This window comes from Pipra filicauda, unplaced genomic scaffold (genome assembly GCF_003945595.2).
Source record: "Pipra filicauda isolate LSUMZ 115617 unplaced genomic scaffold, ASM394559v2 scaffold141_size4267151_pilon, whole genome shotgun sequence".
NCBI classification, from domain to species: domain Eukaryota; kingdom Metazoa; phylum Chordata; class Aves; order Passeriformes; family Pipridae; genus Pipra; species Pipra filicauda.
In genome coordinates, this window is record NW_024103896.1 from 2,316,561 (window position 1) to 2,340,523 (window position 23,963).

The 23,963-nt window shown below is 37.7% G+C and overlaps 1 protein-coding gene across 24 annotated transcripts in view; it reads right to left on the reverse strand.

The window, feature by feature from the left end:
- Nucleotides 1–23,963, reverse strand: part of DLG2 (discs large MAGUK scaffold protein 2) — a 995,087-nt gene that overhangs the window by 103,038 nt on the left and 868,086 nt on the right. The window contains exon 1 of one of the 24 annotated variants that reach the window (XM_027712499.2): nucleotides 19,113–19,405. The exons of the other annotated variants lie outside the window; for them this stretch is intronic. The gene's annotated coding sequence lies outside the window, so the exon portion shown is untranslated. Of the gene's footprint in view, nucleotides 1–19,112; nucleotides 19,406–23,963 lie in introns of those variants that run through there. 24 annotated transcript variants of the gene reach the window in all.

The following is a 23,963-nucleotide window of genomic DNA, read 5'->3' on the forward strand; positions in this document are numbered from 1 at the left end:
TTTCCAAATCCCTTTCAATGAGAAAGAGCCGGGTTAGCCTGTGTACCCTATTTACACTAACCTGTCTGAATCTGATTGATCTAGAATAGAAAGTACTCAGATACAAAACTGCCTGCAAGTGTTAAGGAGGGCAGAACACAGGGATAAAAAGCTGGGAACAGACTGGGGCAGATGGCATCTTCCCCAGCACTGTTGTACACAGAAGATGCCACCTTAAACTAAACAATACTGTGAAAAGAAAAAGGGTACAATCCTATTTCATCATCTCCCAAATCAATAACGACTTAGTGTGACTAAAGAGGCAAAAGACCCACTGTCTTCGTGTGGGAATCTTTTCAAAATAAAACTGGAAATGTAGATCAGTCTGACCTGCCCGATTTTCAGACAAAAATGAAAAAAAAGACATCACTAAATCAGGGCTCAAAATTCCCAAGTGAACTTCTATGAAAACTTACACAAAACGTTTCACAGCTAAGACATCATATGCCAGTTTTGTACTTATACTGCATGAAATTCTGATATATTTAGAGTGGGAAGAGATAAAAAAGGGGTTCCTAAAAGAGACTCAGGGGAAAAAAAAGTTTCTCACTGAAAATAGAGTGGTGTGGAAGCTAATGTGATTTTATTAATTCCATAAATGAGCATGAAAGTTGTAGCCTACAGTAAAAAAACCCCACCTTAAAACCACAACCCACAACTAATTTAAAATCATTACAAGCTAAAGCAGAAAAATAAACAGTAGCAAGAATACCAATAGTACCAGGCATAATTATTCATAGAACAGGATAATCTTACAGAATTCCCAAAATACAGAAATCAGAAGGACCATCAGTAAGAGAAACAGAATCTTGGCAAATGTGTTATGAAAATAAACATGAATATACCTCATTAGGTTGAACTGTTTTATTATGATGCCATTTGCTAACATTGAATAATGCCATTAATAAGTGATTTAGTCCTTCACTTCAAAATCTGCCAGGTAAAAACTACATTTCCCCATATCTGTCACTTTCCTATACTCAGCTGTGCTTCTCTTCCAGTAAAGGATATCTTCAGCCATGTCCTAAGGTTGTCTGGGACACTCTATTGAATTAAAAAGAAGAACCAATTTCAAATGTCCTCAACAAAAAAGGAAAGTATACAGAAAAGAATGAAATGGATGAAAACATTCCCATGTGTGTATTGATCTTTTCTAAGAGGCAACATTTAGAGCAGCTACAGAATTGTATTAGTTTTCTAGAGCTTCCTTATTAAGGGGGGATTACTGCTTCTAGTACAAACAGGCAATAGGGAATGGTTCAGCACATTACAGGCTTGAATGAATTTAAACAAGACAAATACATATATTACCTCATGCCCCCTGCATTCCTCTCAGCTTATTATAAGGAATATTTTGAGTCCTGTGCAATGGGATATCTAGGTTGCAAATATGTATGTTGTGCATTTGGCTGCTAATTAGAAATGCAGGCTATAGCTGATGGCCTGGATGCTCTGAAATGTTGATTAACTTGAGCATCAGATCATGTAAAATTGGAATAATGTCTGAAAAATCACTAATACCAGTAAATGCCTTGCAATTACTGCTGATGCCCTTGACCTCATCATTCACAGAACCACAAAACCCCACCCTTATGGCATAAAAGACTTAGCTGGAAAAGGTCTTCTTAATCAAGTCCAATTCCTGCTTTTACAGAAAATCAAAACCTAAAATATTGCGCATAAACTGTTCAAATATTTTCTTACAATTAGTTCCATTTTGGCATTGTGTAACTCTTAGAAGAACACTCATAACACTCAGTGCTCAGGTAGGTAGACTCATTTTTCTAGCTAAACACAGCTGAAGCTATTTATTGGCTTTTACACCAGGACATTTCCTCTGTGTATATTGCTCTTTTCCATTGTACATTGATTCTCATGACAGATTTAGAGAGAGAACACAACTTCACCCACCAACTTCCATTTTGCTAAATAGACAATCCAATCTTAGTTAATAAAGAAAATATTAGTCATTCCTACAGGAAGCAGATCTCTGCTGTCTCCCTGCTGTGCTGGTGCGCCACATTACAGGCAAGGCTTACAGATTAATAGAAAATGGAAGTGCTGAAAACTTCCCGCCTGATACCCGGGCTTCTTATAGTCTTTCATGATTCTGACAAGCATCCCAGAATAAGAATGGCAACCTCAACAGCTTTTTCCAAGGAAAAGCTTTTCCCAGTTGTTTGTTCTCTGGAGTAAGTGAATACTTTGTTATCCCTATGTGGTGAGTGTTATTGGTTTATAGTGTTTTACAGTGCCTTACAGAAAGTCAGTGTAATAGATAAATAGATAGATAAATAGATAGATAAACTGAATGCAAATAGAACATGTATATTTGGCTCAGGCTGATTTCTCCAAAGCTCCCTCATTTTCCACTTCATTAGTTGTGACTGTTCAGGATGATCCAGGTAGGGAAAAGCAGTGGATCAAGATTATCCCGTCACGTATGATGCTTATGATGTTTATGATTAAACAGCATTTAGCACTAATAAATGTCACATTCAAACAGCTTTCAGAGACAGTTTGAACAGGAATGATCAAAAACAATAAACATTTGAGAAAATTTTTTGAGAATATTGAATGATTTAAGTTTCCTATAAGAAAGATTTGCACTCAGATCAAATGAGAGACTCAGGCAAGATCGTCTGGGAGTGCATTATGATCTGGGATTTGTGATCAAGTTCCTAAATGTCATCTGTGTTGGGGCAACTGACTGCATTTCCTGAAGCAAAGGGAGATGATTTAGCTTAGACTACAATGATAAAAGGTTGTATCAAATTGCACTGCCTAGTATTTTCCAAGGACAAAGAGCCCTCTCTTAAATGGGTGCCAGGCATCAGAAACTTGCAACTGGAGCAGGAGCCTGACCTCTCAGAGGTAAGAGGAGACAAAGAGTTTGCCGCAAGTGAGCAGAACATCCTCAGGGGCCCTAAGTCACAATTAGATCTTTTTACAGATGTCTGCTAATTTGTTCTTAAAGATTCTCAGAGATGAAGACACTTCAATCACCTCAAACAGTTTATTCTCACGCTTTACTCTCTTTCTGCAGCTGCATTTTCCCCTAATGTCTCATCTGAAGCTTTTTTACTGCTTTTTAAGACCATTCCTTCTGATTCACAATGAATACAAGAAAACAATATGGTAAACTGAAATATTTAAAAACTAACACTGTAGTAAAATTACCAAAAGTAATGAGAAGAGGAACACAGCTAAAAGGGCAAGCAGGGATGGTTTTGCAAAAAAAAACCTTTTGAAAAAAATCTTCAAGTGTCAAAAATGAGACCTTAAAGAAAATTACTGTATACCACTTGGGACAGATGAAGCTCATTACTGCCAGTGGCCTACATGCTATAAAATGGATTAGTATTGCTACAAAAAACTTTTTGTTGTGTCCCTGTAATTAGCAAAAAAGTGCTATTATTGTAATAATTGGATCCCCTAGTACCTAATGCAGGGTTCATGGCTTTAAGCAGGTTAATGTGAAAATTAATTTGTGCTAATTCACACAAGATCAGAGATGCCCAATCCAATCTGGCTGCAGTGGCATTTTATGGAATAATAATATTTTCCTGTTGACTTACAGAAGGCACTGAAGTTTCAAGAATATCACATAAATCCATCTTAGCTTTCACTTGTGATCGTGCTATTATGATAGTTTTCCATAATCTTGGGATAACTGTATTGTGAAATTCACTCCTAACTGAATAAGCGATGTACTAGCTCTAGACATTGAAATTAATGGGACAAAAGATTTGGGCAGCTTCTTTAGCTTGTTCAAGGGGCTGGCTGGTCTCAGAATAGACTTCTGCAGAGATGTGCTATCACGATAATGTGAAGACAAGAGAGCAGAAGCTTCACAATCTAGTTCCACTCCTGGATCCCTTCTTGTTCCCTGTTCCCTGACCTCCCACCCAGTACCTTGAGGAGGGCAAAAGACAGGGCAATCATAAGGGCTGATTTTAGCCTGTTAGGGTTTATCTTCTAGGGACCCTAAAGAGAGGCACACCCACAACTCAATTCAAGGCCAGCATCTTCAAAGAACATTCTCTCTCCACTGAGTACGGAAGGTGCCTGGTGGACCAACCTTCCTTGCCCTTGCCAGTAAACTCAGGCTTCTGAGGCCTTTGTATCCTGTCTGCTTGACATAACAAATCAAAGGCCAGATTTTCCCTCTCTTGACACTTTCTGTTGCAACCTGAGAATGTAACTTCACAAAACACTGCATTTAATGGTAAAACTAGCCTATGTGTCTCTGCCCTGACCACACCATCAGTTCCCATCTGTTGATGGGACTAAAGATTAGCTCTGTTTTTAATGAGCATAACAGTAGGAAGGAAGGCCAAAAAATTTCAGGTTTTCCAGCTTCTCCATTCCCTTTTCTGTTCCTTGGGCACATCCATTACCTCACCAAAGTCTAATTGAGAGCCAGGCATCCTCCCTGTACCTCCTACACAGGGGCTCATGAGCAACAACTCTTTTTCTCCACTTGCAAACTACCAAACTACTACTTGTCACTGTGCCCTGTGCCTTGTTCTTTGCCCATTCAGAGCGGTTAGTCTCTGCATTTCTTTCCTCCTTTCAGTTGTCTGCCGCACCTCTCCACTATTCTTCTTAAATTACCTGTAAAATAGTTATTAAAGAATACATAAGTCTGCTTTCTCCTCTTTTTCTTCAGCCTCACTGCTTTTTTGTCTGTTTCCCAAAGCCTTCAGTGCCCTAGCTGCTCCAGATCTGGCAGGGTCGTGAACTGTTTGAGAACCATGTAAATTTGATTTTCCTTTCTACATATGAATCTGTTTTTTTTTTTCCTGTTTCCCTAACTTCTGTCACATATTGAGCTTGTTGGGTCCAATTTGTTTTCATTCTTACATGAGATATCCATCTGAAGAGCTGCCCATGATGATTTCAGGTGCAATTTGCTACCATTATTTTAACTTTCCTTTTCACCAGGCCATTTAGTTGAAAGACAATCAAGTGAGAGGAGGCTGAGTTGGGAGTGAAAACAATAACATGGATAAAGGGCAATGAAACAACCTCTTTTTCCTATGAAATGTGATGTGAAGCTCTCTCAAAGCCAGGTAAGTCGAACTGGTTTAGATATTTTAATTTTTTATTACTATGAAAAATGTAAATATAAATGTGTAAAATTGTAAAGGACAATGGATAAAGCTTTGTTATTTTATTAAAGATAAACAGAAAGCTGAGAATATCTTGCTATTCCAAGTTAGAAGACACATAAGAGGAGGTCCTAATGACTCTACAAACACACCTTTAAAATCTGTTATAGTCAACTTTCAACAGGGCATAATTGTTCACTTTATTACAAAAAAATATGCGTCTTTGAAATTACGAGCCTAGTTTGACTTTCATGTGTTATTAGCTCTCAGTGGAACTTGAAGCATTCAAATTGATTGTAATGAGACATTAGCAGACACTATTACTGCAGCAAAGCATTCCAGTTTGTAGATGGTTGGCACAGGAGGCCTCTAAAAGCACCCCAACAGGCAGCAAATATCGTGTACTCACAAAGGGAAACGAAACTCAGGTTTGGAGAAGGTCTGCTGTGCAGCTGGCATTGCTGTGCAGGGCATGCCAAGTGGCTGCTCCGAAGGACATCGGGAAAGGAGGGCAGCACCCTTCAAAAGGCGGAAAGGGGTGCCAAGGGAAGTGCTGGTTAAATGCACATATGTTTTTAAATATACACAAATGAATTTCTGCGAGATACTAAAGCAAAAAGAATGAATTCTCTAGTAAAAAGAAAAAACAAACAAACAAAAAAAGGCCAAATCAAAGTAGACTTCTCAAAACAATAATAACAATTACTCACATATATTTCTGACATCAGAATGCTGAAGGTGAATCTATTCTGAGAATTACAAGACTTCTTATCTTGTCACTTCTACCTCAGCTCCTTCATCTTCAAAAGCCTCTCTCACTCCTATGAACCTTTTCTAGCTTTTGCTACAATTTAAATACAATTCAATGAAGGACCCATACCAGAGACTATTTCTCTTTTCTCCCCTCATCTTTCTCACTTTCTTTCATATCTAATTATGTTAAAAGTGTGGAATAGGATCTCACAATTACCCTGTTTTCATGAAGCTTGTAAGAATTTCATAGCTGTAAGATTGCCTTCGATGCTTGTGCATGTATATACACATCTTATTGTTTATTAATTTATAGTGCTTGCATAACCTAAATTTCTAAGGCAAGTACCCTGAAAAAAAGGATTATGAAATACTCTGAAGAGAAACCATTGCAAATGTGACAGCTGCTAAGAATGGCTATAGCTTTCATATTCCTCCTTCTCCCAGAGGTTACTATTGTTGCTGGCTGAGGAAACAGCTGTAGTGTGCTCACGAAAGACAGAAAAGGCCTGGAGAAGGCAGATTTGCCCTTTGGCAGTTTGATGTCTTGCTGGAAAGCTTGTCAACCTTATTTACATTTTAATTTGCATGCCAGCCTCTACAAGGTTTTATATTTGGATTCTGCTTTAAAGTATCTCCTTCACTATAATCACAACGACCTTTACATGTCTTCCCCCATTACCCTCTGGGCTGCAGTCTCTGCTTACTGGGCTATCCAAGGACTAGTATCAAGAAATGTCAGGCTAAGCATGACATTTATCCAAACAGTAGCTGCTTGTAAGGTAGACTTTTCTTTTTCTTTTTTTTTCTAATTATTATTTCCCATAGGAGATTAAAGAGTGATGTGGGCAATGGTCACATCTTGCTAAAGGAGAGTGGGAGGGGAAAATCCCTTTTCTGTAAGACTGGAGCAAAACTGGCAATGTGCATCACCTGACAGTGGCTAGCTCTAGGAGCAAAGAAGGCAGGAGGGACGAAATTGGGCAGTGACTGATTACTATTGACATTATTTTTACTGACAGACTGACAACAGAACTTGGCAGCATTATACCCACTGTCTAGTTAAGAGAAGCACTGCCATAAACATGCCCTGCTCAAAATAAATCACAGCACAGGCACAGAAGTACAGTGCATGCATTAGCCCCCAGCCTATCAAGCTGCTACAGAAACGCATGCTTTTTCTTACACACAAAATAATGCCAGTTGAAAACATACACAGATTATTCAAGGTTTTATGGGCACTCGGTTGTACCTTTCACAGAAAAGACTTTAGTGAATATATTTTGATCAAGTAAAGCTTTCAAAGCTGCTGAAGTATCTCTGGCAAACAGAGAGGTGTTTTTGTATGGGCTAATAGCAAATTTCTGATGAATTTACCACTTCAGGATTCTGAAATACAGAAGTATCCTCTTCTCATTGTTAACGAGAACACTTTGGGGGATACAGATATCATAAATAATTTTAAGCTCCATAACTTCTGCATTTCTGATTAATTTTTGATATACAAATAAGTATATAAAAAAAACTTTGTACCCTGTGACTGTGAACAGACATTGTAAGAATGGGGCTAAGGTGGGCTTTACTGCTCAGGGTTAAATGAAGTGCCATATCTGGGGTGAAAGATGATTTTTTTTCCCTAGATCAGATTGCAGGGACAGTTAGACTGGGTTTCTGTCACATATTTGCTTTCTGTGACTATCTGAGAGTTTTATCAACACATTCCACAGTATTATCGGGAATCCGATCTCCATTTCTCTCAAGTAACTATTTCAATGAATCATTGTGGAATCCAAAATTAAATAAATAGCACCAAGCTTGAGTCAGTGTTTGTTAGTCTTTCCAAAGAAATAATTGGGATGATCATCAGGGCAACATCTGAACTTTTACAGTTCAGCAGTTAATTTGAACTGTTTAGTTATAAGTGGTGCAGCCTTAACAATACAGTGGGTAAAGAAGATTAATACATGTCTCTGTGGACACAGAAATATTTCTTCACTTCAAGGCACAAGAAAGTGCTGTGCAGGATAATTCTAAATTCTGCATCTCCTCAAACCTGTAGATGCAAACTGACTATATCGGTCCTTTCTGTTCTATAAGATAGCATGTGGCCATGACAAGAGTAAAAAGTTTTGAGTGCTCTGAGTGTTTGACTGGTCTGTTTCTCCAAGGTCAGACACCTTTTATCACAGGGATCTGTCATTGTTAGCTGTGTTGGTTTTGGCAGAGATAATTTTCTTCACAGTATGGGGCTATCGGGTATGGGTATGGGGTACTTTTCTTCTGGTATGGATCTATGGTTTGGATTTGTGTTGGAAACAGCATTGATAACACAGGGATGTTTTTGTTACTTCTGAGCAGTGCTCACACAGAGTCAAAGCCTCTTCTGCTCCTCACCCCACTGCACCAGTGAGGGGTCTGAAAGTGCATATGGAACTGGGAGGGGACACAGCCAGGACAGCTGACCCCAACTGACCCAAGGGATATTCCAGACCATATGGCATCATGCTAGGCATATAGACATGGGGGAAGAAGAAGGAATAGGGGGATCTTCAGAGTGGAAGTGTTCACTTTCCCAAGTCACCATTAGGTTGATGGAGCCCTGCTCCCCTGGGGATGGCTGAACACCTGCCTGCCCATGGGATCTGGTGAATCAAATCCTTGTTTGTTTTGCTTTTGCTTTACCTATTAAACTGTCTTTATCTCAACCCAAGAGCTTTTCTCACTTTTACCCTTCCAGTTCTGTCCCCCATCCCATCACAGGTCAGTGAGTGAGGGGTTGCAGGGGACTGACTTGCAACTAGGGTTAAACCATGACACAAGAAAAAGGATACATGGATCTGAAATGCCATAATTGCTGGTGGATGACACTGTGCCATCGGTCTGTAATTTCAGTGCTTGGAGTTTCTGTCAACCTCTCTTAAGCCTGATCTGCCAGAAATACTTCCCATGAGTAAAGAGTGCTGACCCAAGAGCACCATCTAGCCTGGCTACATAATGGCTGAGACTGATGACCCGGGAAAGAAATGGGTGCATGGAATGCTGTGATGATGTCCTTATTTTAAGCCTTGTCATTCTTCATCACACTTTCACTACAGTTTTGAAGTCACCATTATGGACAATGTCAGAAGAAACAAAAAAATTCTGTGAGGCCTGTGATATGCTGCCTACAGCTGAAAAGAAACCAAACTTCTGAAGAGATACAGAATCAAAGGACCTGGGAAATATCAGTTAGATGATACATGTTACAAGACTCAATGCAGCAACTATGGAGAACAAGGTCTGCAACAGATCAGAGCCAATTATCAAAGTAATCCCATTTGGCCATAAAAATGTCTAGTCATTTAATACTGCTAAGCCTTGTTTGTAATCACAGAACTTAATGAGAACAACTTACATGGAAAGGAAAGAAGGGAAATCTCTGGAGTAGAAAGGCTGCTAAAGAGGATGTTAACAAATGCAAGCAAATTTGAGGTTTTAACTTCTTTTATATAGGCCACACTTTATTCATTGAGGATTTTCCTTTAATCAGCCAACCCCATGCCGAAGCCAGCTACAAGATTATGAAAGCACACTTTTGTTTTCACACTCTGTGCCATGTAAGCAAGTCTCTCAATTAAGATTCCCTTTGTTTGCATGAGATTCTGTTTAATTTCTGGCAGGCAGATTCAGAAATAATTACCACCTATAGAAGGATGAATAGCAGGAAAATCTAAAATTCTCATTACCCACTAGAATTTCAAAGAGAACTTAAATTCTGAGCAAGCATTTGGCAGGTCTGTGCAAAGCGGAAAAGGTATTAGACAAAAGTAGTGACATCTAATCCAAATTTTGAACAAGAATGATAGTTAGCAATGTCTGGGACCTCATATCTGGGAAGAGCCTGAGAGTACTCTCAGAATACTGAGAAGGATTCACATATCTTTTGAGAAGTCTGGCTAATCCTTGTCATGTTTAAGGCATATTGGAGGTCATATCTCAAACACTAGGGAATGGTTTGGTCAACAGGGAACAGTAGTGCTACATGTTAAAGACTTTAGCCAGTTTATAGTGTAAACTCCTGGTGGAGGGCTACAAAGAAGATGGTTCTCCATGGTTTCCAGCAATAGGACAAGAGGCACTGTGCACAAACTGAAATTCCATTTAAACATTAGGAAAAACTTTTTTATTCTAAAGATGGTTAGATATAGGAACAGGTTGTCCAGAGAGTTGTAGAGATATTCAAAGCCTGACTCTACATGACCCTGAGCAACCTGCCCTTGCTGACCCTGTGAGAGTGGGGGGCATTGGAATAGATTATCCAGTTCCCTTTCAACCTTTACTATTCTGTGGTTTTGTGAAACAACAGGTCTAATTCTCTGTGGTTATACAAATATAACATATAAGCAAAGCTCTTTATCCTCTTCTGCTTAGAAGCACAGAGCTGGTAAACCCCACAGGCCATACTGTATGGTTAACAACTTCAGTCCTCTAGAATGCAATTATTAGAATAAATATTACACTTAGTGTGCCCTGGCTCATGTTATCCTCCCTGGTGACAATGCTGTTAAACAACTGGGTACAGCAATATAAAGGTTTAATATCTGACTATATTTAATATCGAACACCCTGATATAGGCAATGCCCACAACGGCTGCAGGTCTGTCAGCATTTTCAAAGTTTTATAACAGCCATAAAAACTCATGGAGTACAGAAATGAGTCAACCAGTACTTATAATTGCTGGCATTTAGCACCAGAGATGATGACTAAGAATCTATATTTGAAATACCTGGAGCTGGTGCAGTTCAAGTACAAATCCTAGGGAAGATCAACTAAGCACTAAAATTTTGTGAATTAAATACTCTGAACTGTGTACAGATTGTAGAACTTTCAGATGAGCACTTAAACATACATTTATTCACATGCACTAACAAACATATTTGGTTATCATGCAAAATGAGTATTGTTTTGATTTGGTTTTCCTATAATGCAGAATATTACCCTGTTTGGCATTTATCTTCCTGCCCTTTCATCAGCAGAGGTGGCTGCATTTCATATTTAAGAAATAATGTTAAGGAAATTCCTTGGGGCATAATTTTCAATGGCAGATGTCATGTGTCACATATGCTCAAATAGAGTTTGACGCATGCAAGTGGTCTTTCCTTTCTGCATTAACCAACCCTACAAAAAATTAAGTTGAAACAAAAATTTAGGGAGTTAGTATCATAGTGTCTGAGATGTTTCTCTGCCAGAGAAGGAACTTCACTAAAAAATGGATGTCTCAAGATTATACATTAAATTTATTTTTCTATATCAGTTTATGCTACGTATTTATATGGCAGTTTAAATAATTCATCTGAAAAAGGGCTGATCTTCCAAACCACTTGCTAACATAATTTACAATTATACTGCTCATTATCCAAAAGAATTCTGATGTGTTTCACAAACTGCAGTACAAACACCATATATAAATGGTATCCATGTCATGAGTGTCACTCACAATTACAGAAGCGGTGCGAGTAAATCGAAGAATAAAACTGTGGCTAAATTAAAATGGTGCCTGATCTGCAGGTTGAGCCGATTAATTTAACTACAACTTTGTCTGAAAGACCTACAGATAGTTTCAAAGTCACATTCAGCAAGAGGTATATCCACCGGAAGGTGCAAGGCTGAGTGAGACCTCACAGGTGTTAACCGGAGGTTAAGGCACACATTGAATATGTTTCTGTTCTCAGGCTGGTCTTTGACTTACACATTTTTAGTTTTATGCAAATGGTGTAAGGAAGATCCCAATCAGGCTCTGTATGTTTCCGGATCAGTGCTTAGACTCTTACAATTTCCATTACTAAACTGAGTAGGTGACTTTAATATTTGAGTTCAAGTTATTCACTTGCATATTAAACTAAAGTATCTAATTTTTTGCTGGGAAAACTAGTAAATTAAATATGTTCCTTCACTGAAAAAATGAACTTTTTAATCTAAATACAATTTTCCAGTAGGGATACAATTTTTCAGCACAGATAGTAAAAGGTTCTTCCTGCCCCTTTTTTCTACCTCCCTCAAATGAGAGTTCTGGACTGAAGTTTTTCAGCAGTATCTACCTATGGGTTTATTTTCTGTGTTTTTTTTTTTTTTTTTTTTTTTTTTTTTTTTTTTTTTTTTTTTTTTTTTTTTTTTTTTTTTTTTTTTTTTTTTTTTTTTTCTCCCACTGATCTCTGACACATGTTTAGGAATATAAGCCTGAAAAAATGGACATATTTCTGTTATTTTGAACCTCACATTGACATAAAATATCATATCTATTTTACCTTCATGTATACTTTAAAAATAACTCCTAACTATACCAAAATTCAGCATAGTCTAAGATCTCAGGTATGGTATACTAGGGAAAGGTATAAGGGGTAAAAGAAAGACAGAAGATATAAATGCCATTGTTGTATAGATTCACAAGAAAACATACCAGCTAGCTGATTAATTTGAAGTAAAAGTAGTCTTAGTAATTTTTCTTCTCATCTTTAAAATCTTAAAAATACCTCCTATGATAAATACAAATCAATAATTCTTGATCAAACATATTTTAGGATTTAGTTGACAGGTCTACAGACAGCTTCTATATCCTAAGCTTGTTTCTTCCTCTATTAACCAAGCATACCAAAATTAAACTGAAAGAGAAAATTTCAGTGTTTCAATCTTGATAAGTTTAGGTGCTTCTTTGGCAGCCCTCAAATCACACTTTATATTAAATATCTCAAACAATTAAGGAAAAATGTTGGATTTTAAGTCTTATGAATAGTGTAGGGCAAAAGCTAGACTAATTTACAATTGGCAGATAAATCTGAACTAAAATTTACACATGCATTTCATAGTAATTCCACTAGAAAAATGCATAAAAATATGTAGTCCTTCCTGTTTTCTGTCCTCTAGCACTTGTACTTTTTCCTGTTTCATATCCCTACTATTCAATACCTACACATTGGAATGAATTTAAGAAAAACAAAGTAGAATTTATTCACATCTCTGAAAAGAAGGGAGAAAGTTGACTATGAGTGTTGTAATTTCAGTGGTCAGGTGCAAGTAGCAAGATATGAAAGAGTAAAAACAAATGAAGGCATTTTTGCAAATATAAAAATATTTGCATCACATAAACTTACAAAGGCCAGTATGTAATTGTTACCATAAAAATATCCTCTGCAAAACTGTTTCTGGAATCTTGTAAAACTAGATCAGTCACAATTGTAATTCAAAAACAATAAATTTGAATTGGGATAGAAGAAACCAGATATGAACAGGAACAACCCTAAATGCATTCAGGATTATGGAATAATTTCTTTAATTGAAATAAGAAAACTTTAGAATATCTACAGAAAATTTTAGGGTTTTTAACTAGTAAATTGCAAAGTATAGTGAAATGAAAGTGATTTTACACCTGGAAAACCTGTTTTGAATGTAGGAGTTCTATTTTCCTCTCCTCTGAAATTTGGTTCTGTGTTGGATGGGTATGTTTGACTGAAGTTTTAGCACTTGTAGTGGCACCTCAAAGAGAAGAAATACAGACAACTACTGGGAACAGCTGAGTTTCACCTAATGTCATCTACTAATAATGTTACTTTGCATTTCTGAACTACAGCCCAGTCCAAAGCCAGAAGCAGCCAGTGCATGGTCAGTTCTCTATAGAATGTCTACCAGAAACACCCACATGAGAAGGGCAAGGATAGCCCATGGAACATTGAGCAGATAATGATTTTGCCTATTCCCAGTTTTCCATGTGGGATAATAGATTCCTTTCACAAAGAATCACAAGGTAGCAGGAGACAAAGACCTACTATTACAAACAAACTGAGATTAGAAGTACTGTAAATAAATACAGAGAGAATAAGATACCATTTACATTAAAAGGTACTATATACTGTATTTATTTATATTTATACCTTCTTGAAACCTACAAGTAGGTTTTTTGAAAGAAAGTAGAGATTTTCCTTAGTTGATAATGTTTCCATTACTTTACTTAGATACCACTAGGTAGAAGCATTTTCTCCTTAGTATTACTAGCTGCTCTGAATATTTTTTCTACTTTTTGTACGCAGTACTGAATGCAGCAAAAATGCTTCTGAGAGTACGATTTCCTTAAAATACAGAAATAAATAGCTATAAAAGGAAAAGAAAAGCCAACAAAACAAACCCACAACAGAGTGAATAGATTAGTCTGCCTGCCTCGCTCACTCAATCAGTTTCAGCATGTGGCTGCACACAGCACAGTTCAATCAGTTTTTTATTATTTTATAATGTTAAAGGTTATTACCACAGCACAAAAAAGGGATAATAGAGGATTCTTAAATTAGCATTTGCTTAGCTCAAATGACACTGCACTAATCTCTTTCATAAAAACCTATCACAAACAGTATTGTAAATGTTGCTTACAGAGTGGTGGGTTTCTGCTGTCTCCCAAATGAGAAACATCTCCTCAGGAATACAGTAATGAATTGGAGTGGACACACTATGTCCCAGTCTGTCACTTGCAGGTTCTTCAAACACAACACCCTGACCAGTGTGATGTAAAGATGACATTAATCTCAAGATTTAAAAAAAATGTTGTCAATGCAGATTATTCTTCTGCCTGGTTCAAATAGTAGATTTCTGCTAATACTAAAGTATTCTGGGAACGAGGACTCCATCTTCAGCTTTATCAGCCTGACTTTTGAGTGAGCAAATTGGTAATTTCCAAGTGGAAATACGTTGATGCCATGAGCCTTTTCCTATAGTACAAAATAAAATTTCTATATTAATATTAAGCTTTAGGCCACAAACTAATAACTTGGACTTTGCACAGGACAGAAGATTGTACACCACTGTTGCTCAGACAACAAATGAATCTGCTGTAGAGGAGCATCACTCCTGTTGGCTTACTGCAAGTGGAATGACAAATGTTCTCCATCTTCAATTATGCCAGGCAGGACAGAAAATGGGGGACCAGAGAAGCAGCAGGTATTTACAAGTGCTTTCAGCCTGCAGTCTGATGGGATTACAGTCACTTTCATGTAGGGCTGTATAAGGGGGTCTCCACAGATTTTTTTTTCTTCTACTCATTGTCACAATATGAAAAAGATGAAAAATGTTCGCCTAGAGCAATGCACAGGAACTTCCTGTGCAGCTTTCTTGGGATATGTATCCAAGTCCTGCCTGCAGGACTCAAAGCTGTAGAGCCTTTACTAGAGGTAATCCTAAATGTGAGTCAAATCCTACACCCTCATTTATGGGCAGCTTTTCCATAGGTTGTAACTATTCTGTGGTGGAGACACAGCTATGGGAACCAGCACCCTTCTGACCATGCACGTCCCCTGAAAACATGGAGAAACTCCACCAAAAGCTGGCATGAGCTGCTTATCTCTAGAAAAGGACTCCCAAAGAATACTTTTCGTGTTGTTGATCATCTAAACTACATTAAATGCCATGCAGAAAGCAGATAATTTGTATCACTTTATTTCACTGACATCTGGCTCCTACTGATTTCTGATGCTGAATTCTCCAGAACCAGCTCTACTACCCTGGAGCACACCCTTTTCACCTGTGAGATCTCAAGGACTGACAGATCTGTTTGTCATTTTAACCATCTGGCAGCAAGGAATGTGCTTTTATTTTATTTTCTTTCCCCAGCAAAAAAGCACTTATATTAGTAGCTCCTGGTTTTTTTTACCTTTTTTTTAAACATTAGCATAATGCATCCAGACGCCAAACAAACGCCACTAAACAAACCAAGAAACTGAATCCACTAACAAATGGTACTTAGCATTTATGAGACGTATTGTTCTTAAAAGGGAATCTTTCATTGGTTTAATAACTTGAATATCCTCTCCTGCTTGTACAGTCATATAAGACCTAACCAAAATCTCTTCTGCAGGATTAGACCTTTGCATGTATTTCACTCACAGCACAAAGAACAAACCGACATCAAAGGGCATGCTGTGTTTATGAACAGGCTCTCTCTCTTCTCCGCTTGCCAAATTTGTTCCTATACTATGCTGAGTGTTTGATAATCCTTTAAAATGGAGTTTCTCTGCCTATCTGTCTGGACATACAAAAACCCCTACTGCTTTCCATTGTCACATTGTCATCCTTTACTATATTCTATCTCTTCCCTGCCACAGTTATGTTGGCTATTCACAACACGGAGTATACTACTTGTCTAACCTATCATTTCACCCATTTTTCTACTGAAGGTTCTCTCCCTGAAAGCACATCACTATGATTTCCAGTGTCTGTATGGCTTTGTTTCACACCCAACTTGATTACTAAATTCAAACCTGAGAATGCTGCAAAATATCATACAATGTTATCAGTCCATTTTTAAAGAGAGTTAATATATAATTAAGTTTTCAGTTCTATGAACTAGGGATTTCTGTGCTTGAGACTCAGTATTATAAATGTATTGTTCTATTTAACAATTTAACAACAATTTTGTGTTGTGTGCTTGAAAGAGGAAAATAGAAGTGTTACAGGCACACAAGTATATGAGTTTACACACTCCTGCTCAATCTCCAATCGCTTTTGACACAAAGAGCACAGTTGCACAACTACACAGTTACACATTAGCTATATGTCCCACAAACCAAAAAATAGCTCTCCAAAGACTAATGCTGCATTATCCAATAACCTATTTCACCAAAAAATGTTGGCCACTAGCTACCATGGGACTTCATAGCAAACTTGAAGGTCAGTATACCTGAGGTGTTTCAGATCAAATTAAAAAGAAAAAAAAAAATCAATTCCTGAGCTAAGACTTTTATTTAAGACCTTCTTCCCCGGCATCTATATTTTATACAAGAGATAATCTAAACATAGGTGCCTTGGTTGGTTTCATCTGTAACCAAAAGGAAAAGCAGAGAAAGATTACTTTTGGAGAGCAGATTTCTGCTACTCAAGAGTGCTATGCATCAACCTTAAAATATGAACAGAAATGAACAGGAAGCCAACATACTTGGAGTTATGGTGCAGAGTGTTTCCAGTAGGATGTAGCACTAACAGCACAGACAGATGTTACCTGAACCAGACCTGGTAACTAAGGGTATTCAAGACATGATACTCCAGGGAGAGCATTGCTGTCACTTACTGCCAAGTGGGAGGAATGGATCACAGTACTAAGCTAATATCCAGATAAAACAACTGTGTTCTCCAGGTCAGAGATGATTTAAAATAAAATTGTTAGTCACTGTTGTTTTTCCTTCAGCACCCCTCCTGGACTAGGACCACAAAGCAGCAGTAGGCATGCATCCAGGATAAAATGTGATTTTTCTACATTCTCCGGCTATTTCCCTTGGTCTTATTTGGACTGAACTTTGAGAAGCTCATCTGTGCCAAAGCCTCCATATCACTACCTGGAGGTTGAACTACTTGTCAGCTTAATTTATTGTGTAATAACATATGGCGAGTCTGGATCTCTGGTGCCCACAAGAGTCCATATGCCCGTATCATAACTTTCTCTTTTAGGGTTGCTTTTCCTGTCCCAATTTATACTTCCTCAGTTACAGTACATACATTTACATGGTTAATGTTCAGATTGCTGAGATTACACCATTGTGATGCACGCAACATAAATGCCTAGACAGATGGATGCAGTATCACAGATTTCTGAAAGGAGGAGAACTTGCAAAGCCAGAAGCTCACACTTCAAGAAATGCATTTGCTAGCACAGGGGTCACTGAAAATAGATCTGAACGCTTAAAAAGCAGTGAAATACTCTTAAATAAAGTACTGCTGACAAAGGTATATACTGTTTCCTAGAAATAGGTCCTAGTCTTTTAGGCAGCCAGGAAATGATCATCATAAAAATTCTGATTTTTTTTTTTCATATTTATAAAGAGTAAGTGGAAATCTGCTCTGCAAGGGAAGTGTGTGGCAAAGTCCACTTTGCCAATAGTCTTCCTCTTTCAATAAAAAATGATGCTAAAATGAGACACCTTATTAGTTAAACCAGCATCAGTCCTGCAGCTTTGACATATAGCTCACAGAATAGATTATTTCTAAGTCAGAAGTCACAATAAAAGTTAAAATCACTACATAGTAAACAGTTTGAACTGATACCAGGTGAGACGTCTCTGGAAGAGAGTGTCTCTCTCCAGCTACTAATAATACAGCAATAAGACAACAGGTGCTGTTCTACCAAGTCCTCTTGATATTTTGATATAACAAACTTCCCTCTAACCCACAGACAACAAAAAACCCCTGCTACAATGAGACAAAAGAAATTATTATAATACTGCTACTGATAAAAGGAGAATTAAAATTATTACTTGTGATTATTTACTTCTCCTGAAGAGAGATGCAGGTATTGTACAGCAATGTTAATATTTCAGTTTCATAAACTCTGCTTTTAAATTCCCTTCTGATTAAAGAAACAAAAAATGCAGGCTTACTGATCTTTAAAGGTTACTGGCAAGATAATGTCAACACATTAACGGAGCTTGTTTGAAAAGATACAGAGGTCAAACAGAAGCAAGTGACAATTTGAGCAAAGAATCTAAAGCTGGTGAAATTCAAAAAGTCATGCAGATGTTATAGGAAATATACCTTTCCCTGCTTAGCTGTGCTATATCATGTTCCCACAGTTTGTTTCAAAATCTCCCTTTGCCTTTCATCTTACACATATTTCACCACTGTTGTTATGCAAGATGGGGAATCATTCATTTTAATGTGATACTAAGCATATTACCACAAAAACAGAGAGAAGCTACCATTTTACCTATTATCTAATTAAAAAAGCTCTACTATCCAAATTCTTTGCAGCCCCTCACTGCACACAAAAGATTTAATGCTGCATATGAAAAGGTACATGTACAAAACAGAAAGGCATTTGTAAATGCTTCTGATATTTGCTTTTTCTTTTCCTTCCTCTTGTTACAAAAGCCACAGCTATCACTCTCTTTACCGCTAATAAAAGCAATTAATTGACAGGTAGATTTGCTGGTTTGTAGCTTCTTTGAACCCCCGACACATTCACTAAAGGAAAGTAACTTTAGCTAGGAAAGAGATCCTCACAGCACGATGGTGAATAATTCATCATTGCATTTTTTCTTTTCATCTCGTTTTGTGCCAGTAACGTACACAACTGAAAATATTGCAAAATCTAAAACCAAACACGGACAAGGATTTCCAGCAGCAAAATACACATAAAACTAGCAGGCAGGTTTCCCCAGCTTATATAATAACAGCTTTAGCTCGACAGAACCCCCATCACTCACCGAGGACTGAATTCACTTGAACAAAAGCAGAGCCCAGTCACCAAATGCAGCTTCGCAGGACTCTCAATGCAAGATGCTCCTGTCTGCTGTTCGGTTCACACTTGCTTTTATAACTAAGCCAACCAACAACATTCAGTTGCTGAACCTGATGAATTATAAAACGGTAGCTCCCAGACTCTCATATTTTACATCACAGGGGGTGGTCATCCAGCATACACACTGCCTGTGTACATATATTCTGCTATAACTCATCCTGATAAACACATCAGTACTGGCAGCAGTGACAGTAATTGGTGCTCAGGATGTACAAGCACAAACCAATAGAGCACACTCCCACCTTCTGCTCTGTGCAACATCTCTACCTGTCAATCACTGCACCTTGTTAAGGTGGAATGATCAACTGCACTCGGGGGAGAGGCAAAACTCGGAGAAGAAACCATCTACCAATACAAATTCTTCACTTAAATATTTCTTAATACAGTAGTAAATGTAGCTTCAATATCCTCCAGATAACGGCTTTCACGATTTTTTTTTAAATCTTCATGAAATCTTCCCTTCTTAAAGACACAGTTCTCGTTTAGTGACTAACACAGGGTTCGTAACTTCCACTATCATGAATGGAAATTATTCAGGCAAATTCCAGGGATATTAGCATGGATAACCTAAAAACATTACTCCAGGCAGAATGACTGTTAAAAGCAATATACTTGCTAGGTGAAATTCTGTGTATATTTTAAAATCCTCTTAAAAATGCTGTCAGGTTTTAAGAACATCCTCAAAGTTAAAAATATGTATTTGTGATGTTCTTCACTTCTCTAATGCTTTCTTTTCCCCATATGCCTGCATTGTTTTTATAGTCAATGTATAGAAACAGAATAATAGAACCAAACACCTAAAGCTTAGACCCATTAATACAATTAAACTAAACATTTTCAAATGGGATTAATTACAGCAATAACAATCACAATTGTTGCACATGCCACAAATTAGCACTCAAAATTAGCCCCTAGCAGGCAAAACTAGTTATGGTAAATGGTAAAACACTGCCAGGGATTAGCCACTGGAAAGGGGTTTGTATGGCAATTCTTTTACGATGGAGCAGAAGTTGCTCTTTCAGAGTTGAGCTCCAGGAATTTTGTCTGTGTTTTACACAAATTCAAGGCTATTTGTGTCAGTGTGGAGTGGGAATGAACCCTTTATTCAAGAGAATTTTCTATTTCTACATCACTGATGATGATTCTCAGAGGGTTACATTTAGAACCTAAACACTTGATGAAGCTCCTTTTGTTCCCATGCCTGTAAAACTCCCCCAGTTTTTGGTACCATAAAGAAAGGTTGTGCTTGGGAAGGTGAGCACAGCTGTGTGTGTGAGCAGTTGTGCATTGCCTGGATGCTTTTCGATGAACAACTGGGCTGAGGAATGCAAATGAAGTCTGCGCCAGCAGCCCCAGGCAGAAACTCAACCCTTCTCACCATCTGGACCGACTGATGTGCGTCACAATGTGGGAACAGGGTGTTGCATTTCGTGCATAGCAAAAGCTAGTCCTATATATATCCCTTTTCTCCTGTTGTCAGCTGCTTGTTCCACCCCATTCCTCATTTGTCTCTGTGTTCAGCACCTTTACTATCTGAGAAAAAAATCACTTAAGGCCAGCAGTGTTTCTGCATGTTCTGCTGGCTCTTACTATAGCAGCTTGTACGAAGGAAAAGCTCTTTAGAGTTGGGTGGCAGAATGTAGGAGAGACATATCAGGACTCAATCAGAGTATTGGTTTTGATGTCTCCATCTTTCTCAGATGAAAGGGCAGCTGATATCCAATAACTGGATTCTCCAGTGATGCTGATTGAGACTAATCCAATATAGGCAGCAAATATTTCAAATTATAGACCCTGGCTCATTAAGAAGCAGCAAAGAGACCTGTGCCACTGGATTTGGCTTTTAGAGCCAAATTCTATTCTCAGGGGCTTACATATTTCACGTGCATATCATGGAGGTTCCCTAAAATGGCCCAATTACAACAGTTCATTGTCTTGTGCACTAATTAGGGTTTTCTGACATATTTTTTAAAAGAGACAGTTTCAAACCATATGTGCCAGAATGCCCTATTTTGTTTTTTGCTTTGCCTTAAACATTCAGATTTCAAGAGGCTTCCCAAGGACCTGTGTAAACACGACACTGCCTTATAATAATTTGGTGCAGTGGGATTAAGACACAAGTGATACTTGGTTGAATCTCCTTGCCCAACATAACATTCACTCTAAAATTCAGCTCACATTTACTGAAGAAAATGTTTGTAAAAGTGACCAATATGCCAATAATGTAAGCCACAGCAATATTTCATAGCTGTGTGTAGGTGGCATGCATAAACCACAGTCTGCGGTATTACATAAGAGCCACAATTCCAAGAAAAATTTCTACCCTGTTTCACACTTACTTGAAATTTTTAATTAGTTTTCCTGCCTTCCATGTTACCTTTCCATGGGTAATATAGCTGATACTGCCGTAATATTCAGCAATGTGGTGCTCTATAAAAGTGCTACCTTCTATGTGATTTGATACGCCCAACACACAACCCATATCCTCGGGTTCTGTTCTTATACTCTGGTGCAGAACGTGAGATTTTTCACATTCAGACTTACTCACTTCACTGACAGGTGTGTGAAAATCCCATATGGCTGCCAGATTTCTATATACCTACATATATAGAGAGAGTATGTATTTTTAAGGCATTTGTAACAAACACTTTTAGAATTGACTTTGATGTTCTTTGCTTCAAGCTGCAAACTAGAAATTATCTAAAAATGAAAGAAAAAAAAAAAGAAAAGACTAAAGCATTCCCATTTGCTACCAAAACATTACTTCTTTCTTCTATAATCATGTGGACTATATTGACTACACATCTTAAACATTTTATTTGCTATCTAAAGTGAGCACACAGAGCACTGAGGAAAAATCAGGGCATTCAGCTGAAATGACAAGAGCAGAAGAAGCAATGATAATTTCAAATTAAGAATAACTTCAGGCAGATTTGATACTGTCAAGATCACAAATTAGCTAATACTGTTAACTAGATCTCCAGAATCTCCACAGCATGGACCTAGAGTTCCAGGAGAAAAAACATGCTCCAACAAAGATAATTTCCCGGCTATGCCAGATGGTATGGATGATCAGTACTCTGGGTAGTAATCCTTGCCATGGGGGTTAAGAAGCCATCTTGCAAACTAAAGAGGTATTTATTCGGTGTCCTGCATTTAGCAAATTGGCTTTTCCATTCCTTCACTGATTTTTTTTGTCAGACTCACACTGGATACACTCTTACCTTGGATTAACACTCTTTGATCTGATAGCCTTTTGATGGCACTGTCAGAGAGTAACTCTAAACCAAAGAGCAAAGCAGGATTTAAAAAAGGACTGTGCATTTATTAGACCATACCATCCAGAAGAACAGTAACAACAAGAAACCTAAGCTTTCCAATGATCAGTGTTTGTAAAAACACTTTGTTTCTTATAGATGTTTCTTCTTTCATCTCAGGCTCAACCCATTGCTCTTCATCAATCTGCATCACTTTACAACAGTCTAGCTTCTCCTGGGCCCCTTACGGGACAAAGAATCTCAAGGGCTGCAAGTCCCTGCCCATCTTCCTCCCAGTAAAGGTACTAATTTAGCTCTCCCTCCGTAATCCAGCTAAGAATTATCAGGAAATCTGTATGAGCTTAGTTAATTCTGAGACCTACCTTAAAATCAAAATCAGCTGAGCATACTTGTAAAGGTGCTTTATGACACTTGATAAAGGCAATCCGTAGCTACAGGGATTTTCCCAACCTATACACTCTGAAGGGCAGTAGGGTGAGATAGAATCATCATTCCTCTTGAGTACAGAAATCTATCAAACTTTTAATTCCAGCTGAGACCACGGAGGACTTATAAGTTTCACAAACTACTCCACTGTCTATGGTCTGAATCCAACGAGAATTTGTCCTTTTATAAATATATGGGAAAATAGTACCCAAGGAGTCAGACAGATTTCATTGTTGTAACCTACATACATCCTGCATTGCAAAATATACAACAGTGACAATGTAAAATAATTTAATTGCCACAGTAGGATAATGCAGAAATTAATTTTCTTTCAATGCAGCACACTTGAAATTTCATTTAAGAGCAGTTTTTAAATAGAGTTTCAGTTTCTAAGATTAATCTTTGTAAATACAAATTAATAAAGGTGTATATTTAGATAAATTAGGGCCTTGAAGATGTAACAGACTGCATGAGTGCTATTACTATAATAATATTTTTCTGAAATACAATACTATTCTTCCTCAAGTGACAACTTTTTTTGTTACAAGTGCAGAGTGGAAGATCAAGTCCTCTTTCTCAATGAGGACTGTGATTGAAAAAATACAGAAAAAAAAAGAATTAAAAGAGATAGTCAGCTAGGTCTGAATGAACAGACACCCAAGAGAGCAATTCCAGTTGATCAGGGGCAATGATAAGAACTTACTTTGCTAGTTAGGAAGGTTGAACTCTCTTAATGGTGGCTTCATAGTCTTGAGAATATGAATGATCCTATCAGTAATAAAGAAGAGCTGCTAAAAGGAAGGAAGGCCAGATGGCACTTTCCCTAGAGCCTCTGGAGAGGCTGCCTGGATTTGATTTGATTTGAAAAGCCTTTTATAGCACCCCATGAACCTGGAATACTACAGCAACCCATTTTTAAGTCAGTGGATATCTCAGTAACAGTCTGAGATTTCATAAAAATGTTGGTTTTCTTTATGGCTTATGTTCATATGGTTAAAAGAACTGAGAAACTTGGAAGGTATAGTTCAGAATCCAGAACTGTTTTGGGTTTT